The sequence below is a fragment of the Schistocerca americana genome, chromosome X, assembly GCF_021461395.2.
Source record: "Schistocerca americana isolate TAMUIC-IGC-003095 chromosome X, iqSchAmer2.1, whole genome shotgun sequence".
In the NCBI taxonomy this organism is placed as follows: domain Eukaryota; kingdom Metazoa; phylum Arthropoda; class Insecta; order Orthoptera; family Acrididae; genus Schistocerca; species Schistocerca americana.
In genome coordinates this window covers 900,067,217-900,077,949 of record NC_060130.1, presented here as the reverse complement: position 1 = coordinate 900,077,949, position 10,733 = coordinate 900,067,217, and the positions used below count along the sequence as shown (strand labels likewise).

At 42.4% G+C, this 10,733-nt stretch overlaps 1 protein-coding gene across 1 annotated transcript in view; it reads left to right on the top strand.

Moving 5' to 3' along the window:
• The first annotated feature begins 559 nt into the window (after positions 1-559).
• The window catches only part of LOC124556614 (ADP-ribosylation factor-like protein 6), a 72,611-nt gene continuing 62,437 nt past the window's right edge, over positions 560-10,733 (top strand). The window contains exon 1 of the mRNA XM_047130580.1: positions 560-666. The gene's annotated coding sequence lies outside the window, so the exon portion shown is untranslated. The remainder of the gene's footprint in view (positions 667-10,733) is intronic.

The window sequence follows — 10,733 nt, the reverse complement described above, 5'->3', positions numbered from 1 at the left end:
TTCGACGGAACCTACACGAATGCGAGCTCAGAGTGCACTACTTCGCTCTTTATCAAGATAGTTGGCGCTCTGGTCAAGACACTGGACTCGCATCCATTAAGGAGGGAGTTGAAATTATAGGTTTTCAGAGGTTTGACCATATTTATTATGAAAATAGCGAGATGGTTGTATTGAAAATGGCACGGCCTTTTTCCTTCCCCATTCTTGTTCATTTCGAGCTTGTACTATGTCTCTGATAACCTCGTCTTCGTTGGAACGTTAAAGCCAACTCCCCCCCCCCTTTTTTTTTTTTTTTTTTTTTTTTAAATAAATGGGCAGATAGCGTTGCTGTCGCCACATCGATATTTATCCTAAGATGAGGAAACCGTGCCGTGTATGCCATTTGAGAAGTGACAGTAAATGTATAACGCTTTGCTTTTAATCTTCGTTTTCTGTCCGGCAATCAGCTAGTGTGCTACTACAACATATAGCGTGCAACCTGCACAACGGACTGGAACTGAACTCAACGAAGCATGCGCGTGGGAACACCTGCCCCCTACCCCAACGGTTTGTCTGGCATGTGGGCTCACATCGATCCAGATCACAGCAGCGTGGCTCTGCTGACGGAAACGTCACTCCGTATTAAGTTCTCGTTTTCCTTGCACCGTGTTAGTGGTTCGTAGAAAGGTAAACTACAACCATTTGAACAGCACTCAAGCACATCACTTAATTTTGTCTGGCAAGACACTTGTGGCACTATACTTAGCAACTGACTTTGGTTTTTTACGTGCATTAACTTATGTGTCCCTTCAAGAAAATTTCATTACTGTTTGAATCAAAATTTTTTAGCATTGCATATATTTCATGAAATTTTTATCTCTTTCCCGATCCGTCGATGTTTGAGAATGATATTTCGTGACTTTTTCATCTTCATTATCTCCAATTTCGCTGAAAAACTTCTGGCATTTCTTGCGCAGTTGATCGTCAAACTATTTTCTTCAAACTTTTGATGTTTCTAAATTTTAGAGTGTCTATTGCATTTAAGACAAAGTATGTAAAATTGAATGATATGACCTCATTGTCGAGCCGTTAATGGATACTAGGGTACCTATGTTACGCGATGACTTCTCGGCCTGTGAGAATGATCGAAAGATTTGTTTATTAGTTTTTTTATATAGCTTGCAGAATTTTCATGATCTTCTCATTTAGCAAGGTTCTGACAACAGCAGCGTTGTATTACTATTTTAAAAATGAATTAAGAATTTACTCTTCGTAAGTGGACTTATCCCATATCAATTGTACAACCTACTGTACTGACTTGATCCAAGGAGCCAATTAATAACAAAAGTACAATAAATAAATAAAGTGGCTTCCTTTTTATGTTAATTAAAGGGCTTTATTATTAAAATACAAAAAAAGTTATGCTTCTATCTGGAGGTACTGTGTACCTAATTCTCAAGATGTCATTCTGTCTTTCATCGCACGGATTGTATTTGCGAGAATGCAGCTAATTTTCCTGAGGATCTGAATTCATTTCTTAAGTCTTCAAGTTTTTAGCTGTCATCAAATACTGAGATGTAAACTATCTTGCCGAATACATATATTTTTCTGATTCGAATCGCCCTCTGCTAACCAATATCTAGGTTTAGTGCTTTCCCTATAGCTTTTTAAGCGAATAGTGAGATATTAACTTGTACAAAACCACCGGCATTTCGTAATAGAAACCGAGCTGCTGCCGCGCCTGTACGATATATTGTAAGGGGAGAGGGGGGCTAGACTTTGGGGTATGGGACATTTTTAATATTTTGGAAGACAAATGGCGACTTGTAAGCAGCCATTAAAAAGTTCCCATTCCGATCCTGTTAAAAGCCTGCATAATACCGACTTTTAAATCATTCGCTTGAAAGAAAGACGCCTGGCTACACTATATTTTACCTTTTCCTGAGAGCTGGGCGTGGTGGCGGTCCCCCTTTTCTCCAGGTATGGGCGTCCTTGGTTGCTATTACATCCTTAGTATTATTGCAGTCATAACGTCGAAAAGATCTTAAAAATAATACACATTGCGGACATTGGGCCGGTTTTCAATAGCTTATCCAGGATCTTCACAGGTGAGGGTGAGCAACTCGTGTGAGTTTCGCGGTAAATGACGAAACAGTTTACGGATTCACGACTCTGGATACACTTGCTACTAATCAATATTCAGACTGACACTAAATTGATACATGTGTCTTTGAAAGCGGGGCACAATGCAAGTTCAGTCTGCGAAGATTATTTCTAAAGGCGTGAGTTTTGTTGTCCTCCCCTACACCTCGTCGGATACGTTTTTTGCCGGTTTTTCTTTGGAGTATCCCTCTATTCTGTTCCACGATTCCCCCCTATAGACGCAGTTACTCGGAGATATGTCGTGACTTTGAGAAACAAGTACCGCATAACCTATTAACGACATAACCGTCCCCGTCAGTACATTATTTTTTTGCTACCTGCTCCTTGTGCTGTCTACCAGTTACATGTTTACAAATGTATATTTGCGCCTTATATTGTCAAAAACTGCAAACTCCTTGTCCCATGCTTAGCTTATAACTGACTTTGGTTTTTTACGTGCATTAACTTATGTGTCCCTTCAAGAAAATTTCATTACTGTTTGAATCAAAATTTTTTAGCATCGCATATATTTCATGAAATAAAGAATTGGCCAGGTGCGAGTAGGACTCGCGCACTGAAGGTTCCACATAGAGTTAAATATGTTTATAGACAGTTAATCCATTCCAGAAATCTGGGATCTCGACGATTTTTGCGTGTTATCGACGTTGCTACAGGCAACTCGGAGATATGTCGTGACTGTGAGAAACGAGTACCGCATAACCTATTAACGACATAACCGTTCCCGTCAGTACATTAAAGGATCCCAGAGATTCCTAGACTTTCGAGAATGTTTTAATTTCAAGTTTGAAGTCGGATAACAAATGACAAAAGAAATATTTTTGTTCTGATATAATTACAAATTAAGAATTTCGGATTTTTCTCATTACTTGAATGTGAAACCTTAATGTGAAACCTTTCTTCTTGCCAAATTTTATAATTCGAGACCAACGAGAAATACCCTATATGTATTGATGAGTGAGTTTGCTAGAGTCAAAGTATGTGACCTTTGACTACATTCACTAAGAAGCTTAACATTTTTACACCACCAAGGAACTATAGACCTCAGTATGTGACGTAAATTTCAACTTGATACGTTCACCTGTTTATGAGAAAAAGGGTTTTGAACAGTCGGATAGATAGCCTGATGGACAGACGGTCAACAAAGTGATCCTGTAAGGGTTCCGTTTTTACATGTTGAGACACTGAACCCTAAAAAAGACTACAGCGAGTAAAATGATGCAGTTCCTTTCCTGTGACGTCAGTGTTTTACTCTTTCAGTAACAGTATTGAAGGTGGAAGGGGAGGAAAGGCAAGGGAAGGGATTATTGATCTCAGCTGCATTGGGACATTAAGTGGAATCAGCGGCGACGAGTGAAAATGTGTGCCAGACCGGGTTTCGAAACTGGGATCTCCTGCTTACTAGGCAGGTACGAAAACCAGTGCGCCATCCGGAACACAGTGTTATGGCAACTGCGCGGCCTATCTCGGCACGCCTCACAGCCGACCCACATTTCCACCAGAGTGCCATCTATCCACAGTCCCTGTCCATTTCCTCCATGCTCGCTACCCAGAGATTACTGCAGGAGGTCGGACGCACTTGTGCATCCGCATATTATTGATTCGCCTAGATTGGCAATGGATCCACATTCTTCAGTGCCTTACGCACTGTATTACCCTACCAATATCTTCGTATACTTTATCTATCACGTCATCATGCATACCTAAATCATCGTTGTCGGTGTTGGTTTGGTCTCGATAACAACCCTGTACATTCTAACATCGCTGCATGTTGTGAACTAGGGTTCTTGATATTTTTAATAGTATCGAGAGTCCGATAGCAAAAGCTTGATCTCTGTGTAGCGGACATGGAGGAAATGAACAGGGGCTGTGGATAGGCGGCGCACGGTGGGAATGTGGGTCAGCCTCGAGGTGTGCCGAGACAGTCTGCGCAGTTGCGACAACTCTGTGTCCCAGATGGCGCAGTGGTTAACGCACCTGCCTTGTAAGCAGGACATCCCAGGTTCGAATCCTTGTCCGGTATACACATGCACTCGTCGCCGCTGATTCTGCATAATGTCTCGATGTGGCTTATATCAGTTATCCCTTCCTTTTCATTTCCTTTCTCCCCTCATCCCCCTCTCCACTTTCAATTTACATCTAATTTATCACAGATGCGGATTCTGCGTGGTGTCTGTTCTTTTGGGCACCACGCGTTCGTATAATTGCAGTAACAGTGGTTGCTGCACTTTTGTAATTTGCGCTTTTCCTGCGTCTGTCTAAGTGATTCTTAGTTACAGTAACTGCGTAGCCTCGAACTAGTTTAATACTGCGTGGACATTTTCACGTGTACTACAGACCTTTCCTAAGTGCCACTCCCATGGAGGTAACTGCAGCTGGCATACTGGTAGATGCATGTAAAGCGTCATCCATTGCTCCATCTGTGAACAGATTGGGAATAAGTTTTCATATATGGCACTGTAAAAAGTACTGTATGCCACACGCCCCTGTCGTTATTTCGAGATTATAGATATGTATCTGATCAGGACAGTCAGATGACTGAGTAGCGGAACTCTTTACATTTGAATTTTTTAAAAATCTTTGATTTAACGAAGCACAGCACAACCATAGTCCATTTTATAGTCCAACGAAGATAACATAATCCAACTTTGTAGACTTAAATTTCTGAAGTCCGTAAAATTCTAGTACTGCTGGATGCGAGGAAAGTAGTTCACTTTATTCACTGACGGTAAGAAAGCGCACCACGAAAATATAATTAATGTAGAGTAATGAAAATTTGGGAATACATTTAAGTAGATAAAATATTTAAGTGTTCAAAAATGTTCAAATGTGTGTGAAATCTTATGAGATTTAACTGCTAAGGTCATCAGTCCCTAAGCTTACACACTACTTAACCTAAATTATCATAAGGACAAACACATACACCCATGCCCGAGCGAGGACTCGAGCCTCCGCCGGGACCAGCCACACAGTCCATGACTGCAGCGCCAAAGACCGCTCGGCTAATCCCGCGCGGCGATATTTAAGTGATTAACATTGAAAAATCACTGGTTAATGCAAGCGTAGATAAGCCATTGCAAATGTCAAATGCTGTTACATCAATTGACCAGTGTAACTGACAGAATGTTGAATGCAAACGTGCATGCATTGTGTCGTACAGGTGCCGGATGTCAGTTATTGGGATGGAATTCTACGCTTGTTCGACTTGGTCGGTCAATACAGGGACGGTTAATGCTGTTTGTGGATGACGCTGGTGTTGTCGTCCGATGATGTCTCATATGTGCTCGATTGGGTTCAACTGGCTCTGAGCACTATGGGACTTAACATCTATGGTCATCCGTCCCCTAGAACTTAGAACTACTTAAACCGAACTAACCTAAGGACATCACACAACACCCAGTCATCACGAGGCAGAGAAAATCCCTGACCCCGCCGGGAATCGAACCCGGGCGCGGGAAGCGAGAACGCTACCGCACGACCACGAGCTGCGGACTGCTCGAATGGGGACAGATCTGGTGGTCGAGCAGGCCAAGGCAACATGTCGACACTCTGTAGAGCACGTTGGGTTACAACAGCCGTATGTAGGCGAGCGTTATCCTGCTGGAAGATATCTCTGGAATGCTTGTCATGAATGGAAGCACAACAGGTCGAATCACCAAAAAAAAAAAAAAAAAAAAAAAAAAGGTTCAAATGACTCTGAGCACTATGGGACTTAACATCTGAGGTCATCAGTCCCCTAGAACTTACAAGGGAACCTCCCCATCGCACCCCCCTCAGATTTAGTTATAAGTTGGCACAGTGGATAGGCCTTGAAAAAGTGAACACAGATCAATCGAGAAAACAGGAAGAAGTTGTGTGGAACTATGAAAAAAAAATTAGTAAAATATACAAACTCAGTAGTCCATGTGCAAGATACGTAACATCAAGAAGTCTGGGAGTCAAGGAGCGCCGTGGTCCCGTGGTTAGCGTGCGTAGCTGCGGAACGAGAGGTCCTTGGTTCAAGTCTTACCCCCAAGTGAAAATTTTACTTTATTTTCTCAAAGCTATGATCTGTCCGTTCGTTCATTGACGTCTCTGTTCACTGCAGTAAGTTTAGTGTCTGTGTTTTGCGACCGCACCGCAAAACCGTGCGATTAGTAGACGAAAGGACGTGCCTCTCCAATGGGAACTGAAAACATTTGATCGCAAGGTCGTAGGTCAACCGATTCCTCCACAGGAAAACACGTCTGATATATTCTATACAACACTGGTGACGGCATGTGCGTCACATGACAGGAATATGTTGTCGACCCACCTAACTTGTACATGGGTAAAAAGATTCTTCTACCTTGCCCGATTTAGATTTTCTTGTGGATGTGATAATCACTCGCAAAAAAGTGATGAAAACATAAGAGTTTGTCACATAAACTGAAAATAAAAAATTAAACTTTTCACTCGAGGGAAGACTTGAACCTAGGACCTTTCGTTCCGTAGCTGCTCTCGCTAACCACAGGACCACGGCGCTCCTAGACTGCTATTGTCCTTGATGTTGCCTATCTTCGCATGGACTACTCAGTTTGTATATTTTACTTTTAATTTTTTTCGTAGTTCCACACAACTTCTTCCTGTTTTCTCGATTGATCTGTGTTCAGTTTTTCAAGGCCTATCCACTGTGCCAACTTATAACTAAATCTGAGGGGGGTGCGATGGGGAGGTTCCCTTGTTAGAACTACTTAAACCTAGCTAACCTAAGGACATCACACACATCCATGCCCGAGGCAGGATTCGCACCTGCGACCGGAGCGGTCGCACGGTTTCAGACTGAAGCGCCTAGAACCGCTCGGCCACTCCAGTCGGCTGGTCGAATCACCAGATTGAGATACAAATTTGCAGTCAGGGTGCGCGGGATAACCACGAGAGTGCTCCTGCTGCCATACGAAATCGCACCCCAGACCGTAACTCCAGGTGTAGGCCCAGTGTGTCTAGTATGCGGACAGATTGGTTGCAGGCCCTCAACTGGCCTCCTTACCAACACACGGCCATCACTGGCAATGAGACAGAACCAGCTTTCATCAGAAAACACAACAGATCTCTACTTTGTCCTCCAATGAGCTTTCGCTTGACACCACTGAACTGCAAATGGCTGTCGCTTATGGTCAGTGGAATGCACTCTAGAGGGCGTCTAGGTCGGAGCTATCCTTGAAGTAAGAGTTCGTTGTGTCACTACGCAACCAACCGCTACGCAGATTGTTGCAGCAGCTGCAATACGATGCGCAAGAGCCATACGCCGAACGTGATGATCTTCCCTCTCGGTAGTGTCACGTGGTCGTCTGGAGCCCGATCTTCTTGCGGCCGTACGATCTCGAGACCACCGCTGCCAACTATCAAGTACAGTGGGTACTTTGCTGCAAAGTCTTTCTGCAATATCGCAAAAGGAACATCCAGCTTCTCCTAGCCCTGTTACACGACCCCATTCGAACTGATAATGGCTTTTTTGTCGTCTTTAAGTCATTCTGGACTAACATCAACTCATCACGTCGAATTTCAAAGCTAACTAACGCTCACGATCGTTGCATCGTGTATTTAAAGCGAACCTGATTTGCATCCTCATAGCGGCGCTTCTTGCGCCACTCTTACGCGATTGGCGAGAAAACTGAATAGACATCTTTCAAATGTAGAAACACGCGCGCCAACTTTCGTTTATGTCGTACTATTCCTTGGTATTGTGACTTCTTTCCGTCAGTGTATATTACTTACTGTTTAGTCTTCTAATCGCTTCCGGTATTACTAGTAAATATATTGAGTTCTAAGCGTTTAATGTAGCGAGGAAAGGGTTGAAGTATTTGTATGTTCTTTTGTTCCTTATGATGATTATAAGTGACGGTCCCCAGGAAAAACACTCTCGTAAGTGTCTACTTTGTTTAAGAGACATAGCCGTTCTTCGGCGAACGTGTTCTCGACTATATGTCGTGACTTGACACTCAGCGTAACTACAAACAGAAAGGGGCACTTTTACTCTCTGTACTTCTTCGTTACTAGATGCCAGACGACTTATTGTAGGTTGTTGATCGACTGACAACTTTCAGTACCAGAAATAGAATTCTCATTAGCATTTTGCTTTTGCACCAGTGGAGAGCAAGCGTTGATGCTGGCAGCTCAGATACAACTACGAAAACGAAGTGCGGTGAATGGTACGGAAACAATGGGGTTGGGTTGTTTAGGGAAGGAGACCAGACAGCGATGTCATCGGTCTCATCGGATTAGGGAAGGACGGGGAAGGAAGTCGGCCGTGCCCTTTGAAAGGAACCATCCCGGCATTTGCCTGGAGCGATTTAGGGACATCACGGAAAACCTAAATCAGGATGGCCGGACGCGGGATTGAACCGTCGTCCTCCCGACGGAAACAATGCCGCCACTTAAGGACAAGACACGGGGCTTATCATGAAGCGCCTTCGCCACTTTTGATGGAAACGGTGTTCTGTATCTTCTCTTATACGTAGTGTGCTATTATTCCGTTATTACCGATGTTAATGCATATGCTATTGCTATTATGTAATAGCTAATTTTCGTGTGATGGAGGATACCCAATATTATTTCTGACACGCTGCCTTGGATCATTAACTACGTAGAATACAATACTGATTTATCTTCTCAATTTCCGTTAATTTTTCAACATATCTCCGTAAAAGAAGTAAGCGGAAAGAGCAAACGCAGTTTCAGGTAGTAACTGATTCCTGACATAGCACCAATTATTGTGGCCGAGCATAGGAGGCATGACCGAATACTAGGTAACGTCTGATAAATACGTTAAACGTATCTCGATATGCGCGCAACTGCTGCCAGTACAGGCTTCTCATTCGTCTTCTGTCTGTAATCCTGCAGCATGAGGAAGCCAGTGCAGTAACATTGAAACCAATGTATAGGCACTGAAGAAATTGGAAGGCTAAAACGCGAACTATGACATAAGTTTCTGTTGGTTGTAGACGAAAACAGAAAGTCCCCTGGGTACGTATCGTGCATGAACTGCTCTATACTGTTGTTTTTCCAGTCGGAAACTACTCATTTAAAGACGCACAATTGTAAGAAATCCTACACACCAGCAGGAAAATAAATAAATAAGTAAATAGAAGAGCAAAATGCGTTGTGTTATGCGGCAAAGATATGAGATCTTTAAATGCTGTTTCTCGTGAAGATTTTAAAGAACTGGGCTAAGAAGGTCTAGATGTACATTTTAGCGAAATCAGCTCTTAAGATGCCATGCTACATTCCTCTTATACAAGCGGACATTTCAAAGAATAGGTTGATGCAATATGAAACAGAACAATGCCTGTCGGCCGGGGTGGCCGAGCGGTTCTAGGCGCTACAGTCTGGAACCGCGCGACTGCTGCGGTCGCAGGTTCGAATCCTGCCTCGGCCATGGATGTGTGTGATTTCCTTAGGTTAGTTAGGTTTAAGTAGTTCTAAGTTCTGGGGGACTGATGACCTCAGAAGTTAAGTCCCATACCGCTCAGAGCCATTTGAACCAAGAACAATGCCTTCTGTTATTAATAAAGTTATTAATAAATCATTTGCTACTCCCGCCGATATGTGGACTGATTCACACAACCAGGTGCATCGTTTGACGCTTTCAACATGTGACATTAATACGGATTAGTCTGTTGTGAATAATACTTTATTCCCGGACTTTAAGAAAATGGGACTAAATATTAAAAAAATATATAAGAGAGTATGGCGGACTGTAACATCTCGCCGGACATGTTGCATAATTTTGTTTTTTTTTTTTGTCAGAGACCAGGGTGTCAGTATACCAAAAGCATTAGAATATGAAGAAAGGTTCTTTGTGCTGCACCTAGCCACACTTTCGATTAAGGTAGCTTTTTGTTAAATGATGCCACAAAGATCGCAGGAACAATAAGTATCGAAAAATACGTTGTATGGTACACGAAAAAAAGTGGTCTCTGCTTATCTTCCAAACAAGAGGTCAGTATACGTCGAAACAGCTATCAGTCCATACACACTCAATATAACGAAGTTGCTGCTTTAATGACGGAAAATAATTCCGGTTAAAGTTTTATAACAATTAGTTTACAGGAACAATTGTGGATTTCCTGAAACCATTTAATGAGGGAACTGATGACCTAGAAGGCGAAAAAGAACCTACAATCTAGTTAGTTCTTCTTTGGTTTGACAACAAATCTGCTGTGTAACGAAAATGATTGTCAAATAGTGTGAGGTGTGTTACATTACTGCAGCTGCAAGTACTGTTTCATTATGATACTTAGAAAGGATAGATTTGCAATTAACTAGCGTAATTGATGTGTACTTGACAGATATGTATTTGTTAATATGAGATACAAGGGATTAAAAATCAAGCCCTTACTTTTGGACATAAGAAAGTCGTCATGACCTCTAACCATAAAATTGTTACGTTCTTTTGGTAGTCTTCCCGTGATATCTACATACTTGATACAAATGATAAGCAGGAAATTCTTAGGGGTGTGCGACGAAAGTGTGCTAGTTTTACGGCTACTACATGCAATCATTAACGTAATCGTTCTTGTACAATTAGTGCAAATTGTCTTATTGCCAAACGGAAATATTATAATTTGTATAAT